The following is a 14910-nucleotide window of genomic DNA, read 5'->3' on the forward strand; positions in this document are numbered from 1 at the left end:
ACTAAGATGTGTCCCTTTTTATTAAAAAACAACAATTTAAGATGCCAAATAAGTTAATTAAAAGCCTTTATGCAAGTAAAAAGGCCTCCTGTTGAAAAGTTAAGGTGTGAGGGGGAAGTTGCAGCCTACTTAGGATTTTTCTACATGCTGGAGCTCCCTATCAGAAACCCATCACTGTATGCTAGCACGTACACAAATATTTACACCTCTGCCAAAGATGGAAGTGGAAAAAGGTCTGCACAAGCTGATCATATAGTGGGCGTTTGGCTTCACTGGGTTCGGAGGAGGAGGAGGGGTTTGGTAAAGCTCTCCCCATCTGGCACTCATTATCATATCTTGTCACTAATGATTAAACCATTCTCAGATTTCAAACTTACATTTCAGCAATAAAACACTAGCAACCATGGAACATAAGTGCGCCCGGTGAGGGCTTTGAAGTCTCAACAGCTAGTGAGGACATCCTGAGGGATCACCGTCAATTAGTCGGTACATTCATGAATCCTGAATAAACAGTAGTGTGCTGTGTAGTGGTTCTAAAAGAAAAATCAATGCTTGTGGATTTGTTAGTTTCTTCAATAATTTATTTTGGTTTGCAGCGTCCTATATCTTAAGTGTAATCGCAGAAAGCAAGAAGATGTAATATTAAAAGTTTACCTCAACACATTAGAACAGTGCCGTATGTTCGCCAGAACACATTTAATGTATTTCTTTGTTTATACATGAGGCCAAGAAAATATGGGAGGATCTTTAAGGCCAATTACTCTACCCCCAATAAATACACCTCTAGTACATGAACTGATGGCAAGAATTCTAAATAAAGGAGGCACATAAAAAGCAACAATAGAAAAATTGGTGCATATATCGAGATCCCATTTCTAAATTCTCCTGTGCTGCACATTTTGATCAAACACAAGTATTTCACTGTAAACTTTCCAACAAGCGATCCATGTAGGAATTTAGCGGTTATCTTGCTGTTTGCTGGCATGGCTGCTATTGTAAAACTTGTCTCTACCTAAAAACTTGGTTTGCTGCAGCTGAAAAAAATCTCACTGATTATTCTCTTTAAAATCATGTATTGTTTTTGATGCAAATGGCATTATCTGATTGACATATAGCATTTTCATTCAAAAGATAAGCAGACTTCTCATTGAGTTGTCGTAGTTTGCGCAACTGTTGCCAAAGTTGTCAATTTTCTAGCTGTTGCCTTTTTGCTTTGTGACAGTCAGTGTTCAACTGTTAAGAATTACAATCATCATCTATATTCTGGAGTGAAGGTCTAATATTCCTCTGTTGAAACCTATCCCACGCTTAAGTTGTGGCTGACTGAAAACTTAAGATGACAGTGCTGGTCCATGAGCATCCATCGGACTCCCTTGCATACAAGTCAAATGTTGCTCTGCTGATCAATGGCTATTGAGATACCGGGCAACGATTTTCTTCAGCCAGTTGGTGTGTGACGTGCCAAACCCACTTCATTTTGGTTCCTGTTCTCCTATAAAGCTTCTGCACTGACCAGCAATCTTAACTTGTAAGGGTATGCTAAGAGTGGGACACTTTAAAGGTGTCGCTCATCAAAATCATGTTTTTTGGCATCAACGCAATTTACATTTGGTATTAACAGGTGACATCATTCCTGTTGTCCTAGTTTAACTTCAATTCCTCATCTTTCCTTTTAGGTTATGGAGGCGCTGCCATGAATTGCATTTTCTTTCAGCATAGCACAAGCAACATGTTCCCAATTTCCAAAAAGAAAGATAGCCTACATGTGGTTGAAGAGAATTATTGTTTTAAGAAAGATACATTTTTAACGATTTTCGTTGGCGTCATCCTGTTACGTTGGGTGGAGGGCTGACATGATGTGGCATTAAAGGATTAAAGTACAACTTAAAAAAATGGCCATTACTGGGCCAACATGTTAGCTTCTGTTCTCATCCAAAGTGTCTACAATGTACATCTTGGTAGTTGATGATATGAGAAAAAATGACTTTGATCTTCTCTCCGTGTTCCAGCTAGCTGCAGTTAATCTCCAAGAACAAGCCCAGAAGTCAACAGAAGACTTTACAGGGCCTTCCGAGTAAGATTTTCAATCATAACCCTCTGTTGATTACAAAAATTAAGCCTTTTCATAGTAGTTCCGAGCCAGATATTAGTAATAGCCGCATCACTGAGTAGTTTTAAGCAGGAAGCGAACTAGTGGAAGACTAGTCGTACAAATTTGTAGAACTAACAAAAAACATGTACCACACATTGAATAACCTTATGCCTAGATACAAAAGGTAAGCTACAGTGATGACAAAAAATACAATAACAGCCAATTTACGGAGTAAAAGGACTGGTATAAGTGAGTTTTACATTAAACGACAATTAAGTAATTCAACAATTGAGTTAACTAGTACTGAGATTGGACTATTGGTAACAAAGCACTCTCTTTAGTACCTTCCTGTCCATTCCCATTCTAGGAAAAGTTGTTAGAAAGAGGGATAAATAGCCATTCCAATTTTGAAAGCTGTATCCTTGAGCACTAACCATCTAGTACTTTTACATCACCTAAGACTTAATACTTCAATTGCTAACTGCTAATAAAGCAAGTTACTAGGTTGCAGAAGAAGGATTCTCCCACACCAAATGACCACAGTAATCGACTTTGGACAGCTGGATTAGGTAGGCTTTTTCTGAGAGTTCATGGTAAAATAAAGAATGCCCAGCAACATGCGTGGTGGCAAGGATGAGGTTTGAGGTGTGATGGATGGACCTTCTTTTGTCTGCAGTGTTATCCGGTGCCTAACTGATTTGCACTCACCATTTATATATGTTTGTTTGCTTTAACTACCTGAAAGTGAAGTACAAGAAAACTTTCTGTTTAGTCTGATATGGCATTCGTTATGGCTATTTTGGGGCAGACCCTTCAAGTTGGATACATATTTAATTCACCAAAATGTTTTTAGCTATGCAAATAGAAGGTTCTCATGGGTTAGTACATAAAGGCCCTTGTATTTTATTTTTTAAAAATAAGTTTTCTTTCCTCTAGCAATAACCCAGTGTAGGTCTTTTTTTTTCTCCTGTGAATGGCTATCCTTTCGTGAATTACTATTTTATAGATATGTGCAAAGCTTGTTTCCCAAACTGGGTTTTATCACACGTATGTGTCCTATTATTTTTCCAAATAATTTTTCGTTTCACTAGTTAAATGCCCCTTGTTCATGTTAAGGCTTACCGAATACCCCTTGCTCATTATAGAAGTATGGAAGTAAATAATGTTATCCAGAGAAACTGTAAACTACAGTAAGACATAATAAACAATTAATAGTTCAATAGGTTTTTGACATCTAGCCAAAGCCCAAAAATGTTTAGGGCTGGAGTTGGATTGATAAGTAGTAATTTACCCAAACCCTTCATAAACGGGAAGTGTTCTTGGCTAGGGTTTGAGGACGCTTAGCATGTCAGTATTTTTATTTATATACTTTGCTGTACAGTGGGTTTTTGTATTTAAATTTATTCGTATGGACCTGTGAAGGTGCTGAAAAAGGACATCCTCATAAATGGGAAACACTGGGATCTTATGTGGCTTTTATTTGTATAAGGTATGCATATTTCCAGAGGTGGTAGGGGGGGTGATAAGGCAAAAAGCATTTTGTAATATTTAAAGTGACAATATTTTAACAAATCGTGACATTTATTGATTCCTCACTCGCAATTGAAATTGTTTTTAGAAAGGTTGTTTTGTTGAAGGTTAACTATAGAAGATATCTGTTGATCCATTTCATTTTGTTGCCTTCATGCATCACTGTCCGTATGATTTGGGTGCTTGGTAACTAGTCCGTTTTTGCAGAGTAATCTGTTGACCACTTTTGTGTTGCACTGCAGAACATACCTCTATTTTAGTGAGCATCCAAGTCCTCCAAATATTCGTTACCACCATGAGATGTGGAGCTCTGATTTTTCTATTCAGGTGTCCTCTTGCATCCTCATCTGTGGTGGGTTTGGGACACTCAGGTGTAACTTTTTCTTCAACAGCAATATTTTCAACCTCAAGTTGCTCATCTTTTAAGTATCCCCAAGGAGTCACACTGGATCTGAAATTGTTTGCATAACATATCCACCCACTCTGACAGATGGCATCGTTCTGCCCCTTAACCTCATAGATGCTATTAAACATACCTCCCCAGTGCTGCGTTGTCCATTGGAACTAGTGCTGAATGGACGTCCAATGGTCGTGCGCAGCACTGGGGAGGTAGTGCTGCCGTCGGCCAATGCACCGAGGCAGCACTTAAGGGGCTAAGTCACCTTCTATTTTGTATTCCATCTTATATACATACCCTTACATTGCCTGCTTTTACATAATCAGCCATCTTATTGCTGCTTTCACATATTTAGATTTGCTTGTTCGGGTAGTGGTAAGGCCTTTTTTTTTCAAGATCACATGTCCACATCTAACTGTTACTACTATTACATCATCCTTTTTTAAATTCCACTTTTTCTCTTACCTTTTATGATGTTTCATCACACACAACGCGCGCAAACTCCACTTTTTACTTTGGTATGAGGTGACCTTCTGAGCCCCTATTTTGTTTTACTCACAATGACATGACTGACTATATGTTGTTACACTAACAAATTATATTTCTCTGTTTAGGCCAGTGACAGGTAATCATCAAGTGTTCTTGTGATCAGGTGATATTGCTCCACCATCTCTGCTTATCTTTGGTATTTGTAGGAGCAGCTCCTTGCAGTGGTAACTTAATTTATCATCCACCGTGCTTCATCCCATTCTTTGAGTTGCTAAAAAGATAATCAAATGAATACTGACCATTTAAACCTCTCCAGCCTTACTAAAAGTATGTATCTTTTTCTTTAGGTTGTCTCTGGTCAGAATAGCCATATTTCCTCCCTTTGCAATTTCGTAGCTCAGTCTGCTCCAGATAAACTCCTTCTATATCCCTCGGGTCACAAAATGTGAACATTACCCTTCTTCCTTTATAGGTTTCTCAGTACCTTTGCTATTACGGTGCTACATACCTCTTTCTAGTTCAAGATCCACTAGAAACTAGGTCAATAAACACTGTTCCATGGTCTGAAATATCGTCTTGCTTAGTGGTTCTCCAGACCGCTTCATATGTGAAAAGGACCTAGGTTAAGAAGTCCTATGTAAGTGTGTTACACTGGATTCTGCCCTTTCATGCCTTTGTCTCTTCACTTTACACGCCCATATATGTTTGTACTGTGCACTCCCCTGAAATATGTTCATTTTGGTGATGTGCCTGGCAACCTTAAATTAGAAAGATTTGTCCAAATTATTTATGGTACAGTAAAGTCTTTGTTGGATAGCAGTGGCTCATAATGTGGATGAATCGCCCAATTTTGAGTTTTATCCTTCACTTCTAATTACATGTTTTTAAGACCACACATTTACCTTTAAAGAATTACATAGATAAGATTGGTTTCCAGTAGTGACATATGGCTTATCAAATCTTTGATTAAAGATAGCTTCTTACTGCTCTTTTATTGAGACCCCTTTCAGTCACCTAAATTGAGTAACCAGAAGTAGGAGACCAGGGACTTCCTGTTTTGCCTGCTTAATGTATTTTAGACTGTGCATAATTTAAAGGAACAATAGGTCTCCCTCCTGTGTCTCAAGAGACCCATTGGACAAAATTGTTTTATTAAAATTCCTTCGATTTTCTTTTCACTTCAGCATCTGGTGTCTTTAAAGTAACATTACTTGCTCTTGCCTGATGTTCTAGACCTACTGATTGATTTGATGACTGCATGCTCCTCTACCTCAGTATGCAACATTGTCTATAACCTCTCAAATATAACATTTGTGGTATATAAGATATTTAAACTCATGATTTTGGCTACAAGCTCTCTTGCAGAGCTCATGTTATTGGACTATTGATGATAGCCTGTTCTAGTAATTACAACAATATTTATTTCACTGTGACCTGCGCTTTATGTAGGAACAATGAGTGAGTTTTCATTGACTTGAAATTCTATTTGAAACCTAATGCATTGTTTTTGTGTTATGGTTTTAAGATATAACTTTTCGAGTGTCACAAGGTGAGTTTTATTTAATCAACCCCCAATTCCTTTCAATTAAACACACTGTACCATTATTAAATGTATGTACAGTAGAATGTTGTTACAACTTGTCATCAGAAAGGTTTCTTTGTGGAACGTTGATTGAAGTGGTTTGAGTCCTGATACCAAAGACTGTATTGCAAAAGAGTGCTACCAAAAACAGACAATTCATCCTGATAGCTATAATTAAAGGTAGAAGACAAGGCAGGTATCTGCCATCTAATAGCATTGCTTTTCCAGTTTTTCTTTGAAAACTGCAATTGGGGATTTGTCCTAAGTTTCTGAAACAAACTCAAAAGATCATCATGAATCATTCTCGATATGCCTGGTTTTAATAATTGATTTTAGGAATATATTTGCTTTCCTAGTGACACCTTATTATAAATCATCATGCTTGTGGTGCTTGAGAGCTTTGTTGAATTAAAGAACCACATTGTTTGTCTTTTATCTGAAATTGGTGACTTGAAAAAACCATTGGAAACTCCAAGACCTAGACTTATCATACCCCCTTCCTTATTGTGTTCACTTTTATGACACTATGTAAAACAATCATGAGTACATCTTGATTTTTGCTTGTGTCTTGGTTTGGTATGCCTGAAAGTAAAATTTGCTTTTTCACAGGGTTAATTGGTGGGGGAAGAGATATTTTCCTCACATCCACTGAAAACTTGGAGGTGTATTTTTTATGCAGTAAAACAAGAATATGGCAATAACATGATTTCCTACGCTCTCTCAGAGTTCCTTGTGATAGGATGACATTTGAGGTGTGTGGGTTTGTAAGTTCTGTATAATGCAATTCATTTTTAAACCAGCGCTTTGTAAGTGGATGGTTTATTATATAGTGAAATAACTAATAAAGAATGGTGGTTTGCTCTGAAAATGGGGTTTCGAGTTAATTTTGTTACATCAGACTGTCGAATGAACTAAGGTTTTTATTTTACTGTTCCCTAGCATTAAGCTGAGTCGCCATTGTAAAAACTGTTAACATATTATACCTTGATTTTATGAAGAGCAGCTTTTGGTTCTACCATTAAAATCAGGAGGGCTTTTGTGATAGACTTCTAACTGCACACTCCTCATCTTAGAATATTCCTCCGGTATCAGACTGGATCTGGAAAATCTTGAGCAGTACCTCAGCGCATCAGTAGGTGGCATGGTTCAGCTTCAAGTCAGCGTCTTCTGCACTTGAAATGACGTTGCGGTTCTTATATAGACGCAGATCTGGAGAGCTACCTCATCTTCTTTTGACCAACTTTTTGTTGACAAATTTGAGCTTTACTTTGTGTGCTGGGACATGTCCCTTGTAAAACCTTCAGGATTCAAGCCTTGCAGGGATTGCCACAGAAAGATGTCTGTGTCCGACCTCCTCTTGGTTTGTCTCCGGTGACTGGGGTCAGGAGACAAGGCCTGTATGGGATGCAAGTCGATGCACCCGAAGGCGATTTGTGAGTGGGCAATGAAACTCCTGGAAGTGGGGTAAGAGAAGGCTCTGCCCTGCTGCTGGTCCCATTCTCGCTCCCATGGAAGCTCTCAGGGCTGTTTCTGCAGATGCTTGTCTTCCTGCTCGAAGACACCCTCCTCAAAGTCAGGTAAGTACAAAAGGCCTGAGATGTCGTCGAAGCACTGTCTCAGCATCATGATTCCATGCCCGCTCCTGCACTCCACCTACTGAGCCAGCATTTGGGCCCACTCCGCAATATCTCGAGTTACACATTGCCTGACTGACCCCACCTTTGGGTCACTGACTCCCTCTGAAGCACCTTCCATCCCCACTTAGCCAAAAAGTCCCCCTGCAGAGTTACGGTTGATGGGTTCGCCAGCTGGGCTCTCTGGATCCACCCCTGCATCAGTCCCATCCGTCGTCGCTGGCACTGCTCGAAGAAGAGTCGATCATTATCCCAGACGCCTGCCCAGTACCACAATGTGACATCGATGCTGGTGCCTTGCAGGTCTTACCATCTCCTCCCCAGACTCTGGCATGATTTACTTCCTGGACCAGGTTTTAAAGGAATGCGCATCTTTTGCCAATGTGATCGACGGAGCAGCTGAGGTTCTCTATCTCCAGATGCCAGTCATCTAAATCAAGACCATTGTTTTGACAGAGGTGGTACAACCTGGGGGTAGCAGGGGCTTGGGCAAATCCCTACTACCTTTTATTAAAGACCTCACCAACATGCTTCTGAGGGCCTGGACAAAACCTTATACAGGTACTCCTGTGCATTTAAATATTACCCAGCTGCACTACCCCACCCCGGGAGACCCAGCCTTCCTCTCCCATCTCCCCTCCCCTATGAGACTGGTGGTGTAAGCCTCAAAAGCGAAGGTAAACCCAAGTGTGTCCCCCACCAAACCACTGAATAGGGAATCTAAGAGGCCTGACAACATTGGGAGACGTGTCTTCACTAGCCTTGCCCTGCAGTCGGTGAACACTGCATGCATCTTTGAATGATATTCCCATGTTAGGATTCCTTGCTCAGCTGCTTCCTGTACTGCCCACGGTAGGCCGTGAAATCCTCAACCAAGGTTTGGTGGACAGCAGGGATACAGCAAAGTTCGCCATTCGGTGTGGATTGACCAACAGAGACTACCTTAGTAGAGCCATGGCTTCTAAGGTGACACTACATTACCACACCTGGTTATAGTTCACTGTCTTCTCTGAAGAGGTCCAGTCTTAACTGAATGCCATGCCCTTTAATAACTCCCGCCAGTGACGGCTCCACCGCTAAGCCGGAAGACGTTCCCCCACATGAAAAATAAAATGATAATGACATAACGTTATTATCACTTTATTTTTACGGTAATGGGCTGGCACAGTTTTGATTAAGGGACGGGCAGGGCTGAGCTAGGCTGCCAGCGAGCGGGAGAGGAGTGGTATGTGCACGCCCAGGTGCCCACTCCCACTCTTAGCGCCGAGCCATGGCGCTCAGACCAATCATGATGCGGCAATCAGCAGCATCGGGATTGGCTAAGGGAGCCTGGGTGCTTCCTTCCTGTTCTTGCCTCATCGTAGTATGAAGACCAGAGGAGAGGTGGCGGTCAGGTAAATCCAAATAAATTTTTTTAAACACCTTCCCCGCCTCCCCCCACCCCCACTTGCCCGCCTCAACACCACGGCACCATAGCAGCTGCTACTGACTCCCGCCTCTCTAGTGACAGAGCTAAAGCAGCACTCAAGCGCTTTTGAGAGAACAGAGTCACTGCCAGATCCATTGGCCTTTCCCTCTCAACCCAGCCGCAAAAGCAGTCCTTTCGCCCCATTGCGGACATGGAAGGGGAAACTTTGGGCGCCTGCAGTACCAACCATTCCCAGTCCAGCAGGCTTCTCATTTCTTTTGAGCATGGGGCCATGGCACCCAAAAAGGTTGTGGATGCCAGTCCCAGCCACCCCTCCAGAAGCAGCAAGCTCCAAGCCACATTAGTGCACCCTTCATCCAGCACAGCCTTTCGGTTAGTTGCAGAATCGGCCACCACCTCCCCCAGTGGTCAGTGATCGCATCCGATATGTAGGTGCTTCAGGTTGTGCAAAAAGGATACGCCTGTCCTTTTTGGTACACCTCAGCTCCTCCCACCATCGTAAGTATGAAGGACGGCGGAGCATCTCATTGCTTTACGAAGAGTCATCGAGAGGGTTCCCGCATCAGACGTAGGGCGTGGTTGTTATACTAGCTTCCGTTTGGCACCAAAGAATGATGGAGGCCTGTGCCCTATACTAGATCTGTGCCCTCGAAATGCCTTACTGAAAAAAAGAGAAATTGAAGATGCTCACGTTGGCTCAGGTTCTGTCTTCCCTGGATCCAGGTGGCTCTTGACCTGCAGGACCGGTATTTTCAAGTCCACATTCTTCTGGTCCACCTGGCGTTTCCTCCGGTTTACAGTGGGCCACGCTGTTGTCCTCCTTTGGCCTCACCAGTGCCCCATGGAGTTCACGAAAGGGATGTCTGTGATTGCAGCCCATTTGTAGAGGTATGGGGTTCCATTGTTACCCCTGCCGTGAAGACTGTCTGTTAAAGGCGGGTTGTTCCAGGAAGTGGTTGCCTGCAACCAGACTAGGGCAAGCCTTCTGCATTCGCTGGGGTTCACTATCAACATGCCAAAGTCCCCCCTGACTCCCTCTCATGTGAGCCGTCCTGGGTGCAGCACAGTTCAGCGATCATCCTCCGGAGCGGCAAGTCCAGGATATTCAGGTACTGATTCTAATGTTTCGGCCTCTATCCTAGATTTAAGAGAAACTGACTCTGAGACTGCTGGGTCTCATAGCCTCCTGCATCTTGCTGGTACAATGCGCACATTGGCATTTGTGGGCTCTGCTGTGGGGTATGAAGTCCCAGAGGACGGAGCATCTGAAAGAAACAGTTTAGTATTAGATTCCTTACCTTAGAATATCCCCAGGCGTCAGTCTGGATCCCGAAATTTTTGCATAGCAGTACCCCTGCCCATCGGAAGGTGTCGTCTGCGGCTCCGCGTCCATAGTCGGCGTAGTTGGCGCCGGGATTGCGCCGCCAGAGTAATTACACGCCGCCCTCGTGGGCTGACGTCAGTTCTTCTTTTTTCCACGCCAGCAAGCGCCGGTCCAGAGAAAGTGGTACCCTTTAGTCATTTTTTTACTAAACTTTTTTGATCCCTTTTGATCTGTTTTTCGAGTCGAACGACTCCATTGGTGCCGCTAGGGATGCCCAGGTTCAAGCCCTCTGCCGACTGATGTCGGTTACCGACCCCCATCGCCGGTACCTGTATTGCTTAGGGGCTGACCACGATGACAAGTCGTGCCCAGACTGCCGGGCCTTGTCGTTGAAAGCTAGGCGGGAGCGGTCCCGTAAGCACCTCGAGATCCGGCAGTCGGCCCCTTGAGGTCCCGGTCCGGGAGGAGGTCGAGGGACCAGTCACGGGGCCGGAGTCATCACAGCTCGGCGAGTCGACACCACTTGTAGGGCTCAAGGTCCTCAGGTAAGAGGCACAAGAAGTCGAAGAGGCGACATTGCTCTTCTGACTCTCCCTCCCCGCCCCCTGATGATCGCGCGACACGGGTGGGGTGGGGGGGGGGGGGGGGATCTTGGGCGTCACCGCCCACGGTGCTCCGTCAGAACCGCAGACATCGCGGCCTGCTCCATTCCCGGAGGAGATCGATGCCTTCCTCATGGCCATGAGGTCCCTCTCTCCTCCGTCGGGTTCCGGGGCGCCTTCGGGCCCGCGGTCCCGACTGGGAGCCCAAGCGGGCCCGGTGCTTCGGCCCCGGTGCCGTCGGCAACTTTGATCCGGATCCGGGTTGCAGCTGTTCGACCTTATGACCCCGCCGGCGTCGACCCCAAGGGTGTCGCCCCCGCACAACGCCGTCCCTGGTACCTCCCTCGGTCCGGATCCGGCGTCGGACCGGCGTCTATCGACGCCGCATTCTATGCCGGCTGAAGAGCAATTCTTCTATGATCCAGCTCCATCCTTTACCCCTGCATTCCAGGAGATGGAGGACGAGGGAGATTGGGAGGGGTCTGAGGACCCTCTGGCACGGGAGTGTCAGTCATTTCAGGACTGGACAGAGGAGCTAGGGGAAGCCAGTGGCCTGGACACCTCCCCAGACACTGGTTTTGTCTCCCCTCCTACCGTGGCTACGGAGGAGGGGGCTGCTTATAGTGTGGTGCTGACGAGGGTGGCCAAGGCCTTGGCTCTTGAGCTCCCCATCGCAGCGGTGAGGTCTAACATCCTCACAGAGGTCCTTAAGACGCAGGTAAGCTCTCCGGAGCCTCTACTGCTGTTTAATGAGGCTCTCACGGACGTCCTGTTGGGCACCTGGTCCAGGCCCGCTACAGATCCCCCTGTAGATAGGAACGTCGCCAGGCGCCACCGCCTTGCTCCGGGCGACCCTAGTTTCCTGACCACCCACCCCACCCCGAGAGCCTGGTTATCCAGGCCTCTACTTCCCAGTCCGCATTCCTGACTGCACTGCCAGATCAGGAATCCAAAAGGTATGAACAATTTGACAAGAACATTTTCTCCTCCCTCAGTTTGGGGTTGCGGTTGGTCAACACTGCGTGCCTTTTGGACCGTTACACCCACTCCCTGTGGGATACGGTTGCGGCCGTGCTGCCGGAATGCCTGGAGGGGCCAGGATGAAGCTCACTCAATCCCTCGCGGAGGGACGAGATGCAGCGCGGTATTCCATACGATGTGTGCTGGATACCACGGACTCGCTAGGAAGAGCGATTTCCATGTCTGTGATGGTTTGCCGCTACGCCCGGCTGAGGTCCCCCAACTTCTCGGCCGATGTCCAGAACACCGTCATGGACATACTGTTCGATGGCAGCCACCTTTTCGGTGGCAAGGCAGATAGTGCGCTTGAGCGCTTCAAGGACTCCCGGTCTACGGCCAAGTGCTTGGGCTGTCGGCCCTGCTTCAGCAGACTTCTGCCTTTTGCTCCTTTCGTGGCTAAGGAAGGGGCGTCCCCACACGTTCTGCCAGCCACGGGCCGCATACTAACATCCAGTGCGGCGGCGGATGTGGTAACCTCCGTGACAGTAATGGGGTCAACGGCGAGGCCAGTCCACATTCACCCCTGCAGCATCCGCCTCAAAGCCTTCCTAGTCCGAGCTTTCAAGCCCATTTGACGCCAGTGGGCGTCAGGGTTCGCCATCACCTCCACTGGCGCACCATGACATCGGACAGGTGGGTGCTGCAAATTGTCCTCCCCTTAGAGGTGACCCCTCCAGCCATGCCACCGCGTGTCGGGGGATCACTTGCAACTTCTGCAAGAGAAAGTTACATCCCTCTGGGCCAAGGGCGCCATTGAGCGCGTTCCTGGGCCAGAAGTAGGGTGTGGTTGTTACTCTCACTATTTTCTGGTTCCCAAGAAGGGCAAAGGGGGCCTACGCCATATTTTGACCTGCGGAACGTCAACGGCTTCCTCCGGAAGGAGAAATTCAAGATGCTGACTTTGACTCGGGTCTTAGCTGCCCTAGACCCGAGAGACTGGATGGGAGCGTTGGACTTGCAGGACGCCTATTTTCACATCCCTGTCCTGCCAGCCCACCGGCGTTACCTGCGGTTCATGGTTGGCCACGAGCACTTTCAGTTTACCGTGCTCCCCTTCGGCCTTACCAGCTCCCCTCGGGTGTTCACGAAAGTGGTGGTGGTGGTCGCAGCTCATCTGCGCAGATTAAGGGTGTCAGTCTTCCCATATCTCGATGACTGGTTGTTGAAGGCGGGCTCGCCCCAGACAGTCGTCAGTCACCTCCAGACTACTGCCGACCTCCTGCACCTGCTGGGGTTCTCCATCAGTGTGCCGAAGTCACACCTGTGTCCCTCTTAGAAACTCCTCTTCATCGGAGCGGTTCTAGACTCGGCGCAGTTTCGGGTTTATCCTCCCGGACAGCGGGTTTGGGAGGACCCCACCCCACTCTGTTTGTTGGAGTACCACATGGCGGTGGAATTGTCCGTGAACACCTGCACTACACTCCCGATGGGAGATACTGGTATCCCGAGCTACTCAGCATGTCAGTCAATCCCCGATTCGTCTGCCTCTTCAGGAGGACCTTCTGTCGCAGCAGCAGGGGACGGTCCTCCACCCAAACCTGTCCAGCCTCCACCATGTGTGGAGATTAAGCGGCGACAGTTGAGGCCATTTCACTTGCCTCCTGAAGTCTGTGATGTGATTCTGGCAGCCAGGCGTCCCTCCACAAAATCGGTATATGCCTGCAGGTGGAACAAATTTGTGGCATGGTGCACAGCAAAGGCTGTGGATCCACTCTGTCCCCCTTTCTGAGGTTCTCCTCTTTCTTCTTTCTCTTGCCCAGCAGGGCTCTGCTCTGGGCACTAGCAAGGGCTACCTTTCTGCCCTTTCCGCCTTCTTAAGGCTACCTGATCAGCCCCCTCTTTTCTCACTCTTAAGACTGCATTCCTGGTTGGCATCACCTCTGCCGGGAGAGTGAGTGAGCTCCAGGCCCTTTCTTCACAGCCTCCTTTCCTTTCTGTACATCTGGACAAAGTTGTGTTGCGGACGCGACCCTCTTTCCTGCCCAAGGTAGTCACAGCCTTCCACATCGGGCAGTCCATCACCTTGCCCACCTTCTTTCCGCCTCTGCATCCCTCGAAAGAGGAAGAGAGGCTCCACCGCCTGGACCCAAAACGTGTGCTCTCATACTATCTGGATCGCACACTCCAGTTCCGGGTGGATGATCAACTCTTTGTTGGTTACGTGGGAGCTAAGAAAGGACGGGCGGTGCACAAACAAACCATTTCTTGATGGGCCGTCTTGTGCATCAAGGCTCGTTATTCCCTGGCTGAAAAGGAGCCTCCAGTGGGGCTGCGTGCCGATTCTACTCTGGCCACAGCGGCTACTACTGCCCTGGGTCGGGGAGTCCCCTTGCAGGACATCTGTCAGGCAGCTACGTGGGCCTCGCTGAACACGTTTGCAAGACACTACTGCCTGGACAGCCAAGTCCGGAGAGATGGCTTTTTCAGCCGTTCCGTTCTCCAGGACTTTCTAGTGTGATTATAGATTTGCAGACCCACCACCGGGGTTGGTATTGCTGGGGTATCTATTCTAAGGTAAGGAATCTAATACTAACCTTCAGATGCACAAGTTACTTACCTTCGGTAACGATATATCTGTAAGAAACAGTAGTTAGTATTAGATTCCTTACCGCCCCACCCATTCTCCCCGTTCTGCAAACCGATATCTAGGGTTAAGGTCATCCCTTTGAGGGCCCTAGTTTCATGGCACCAGTATTAGCTTTTATCATGGCTCTGTGTTTCTGGCGCGGAAAAGCTGTGTATAAGAACTGACGTCAGCGCGCAAGGGCGGCGTCTAAGTACTCCGGTGACGTCTACCCGGCGCCGACGGGC

General features: G+C 46.7%; 1 long non-coding RNA gene across 1 annotated transcript; it reads right to left on the reverse strand.

The window, feature by feature from the left end:
- Positions 1–24: 24 nt before the first annotated feature.
- LOC147692549 (uncharacterized) lies at positions 25–6958 on the reverse strand. The gene is made up of 2 exons (XR_015300047.1): positions 4285–6958; positions 25–4135 (listed from the first exon to the last, which is right to left on the reverse strand). It is a non-coding gene; the product is annotated as an uncharacterized LOC147692549 (long non-coding RNA).
- Positions 6959–14910: the final 7952 nt, after the last annotated feature.

This window comes from Lissotriton vulgaris, chromosome 9, assembly GCF_964263255.1.
Source record: "Lissotriton vulgaris chromosome 9, aLisVul1.2, whole genome shotgun sequence".
In the NCBI taxonomy this organism is placed as follows: domain Eukaryota; kingdom Metazoa; phylum Chordata; class Amphibia; order Caudata; family Salamandridae; genus Lissotriton; species Lissotriton vulgaris.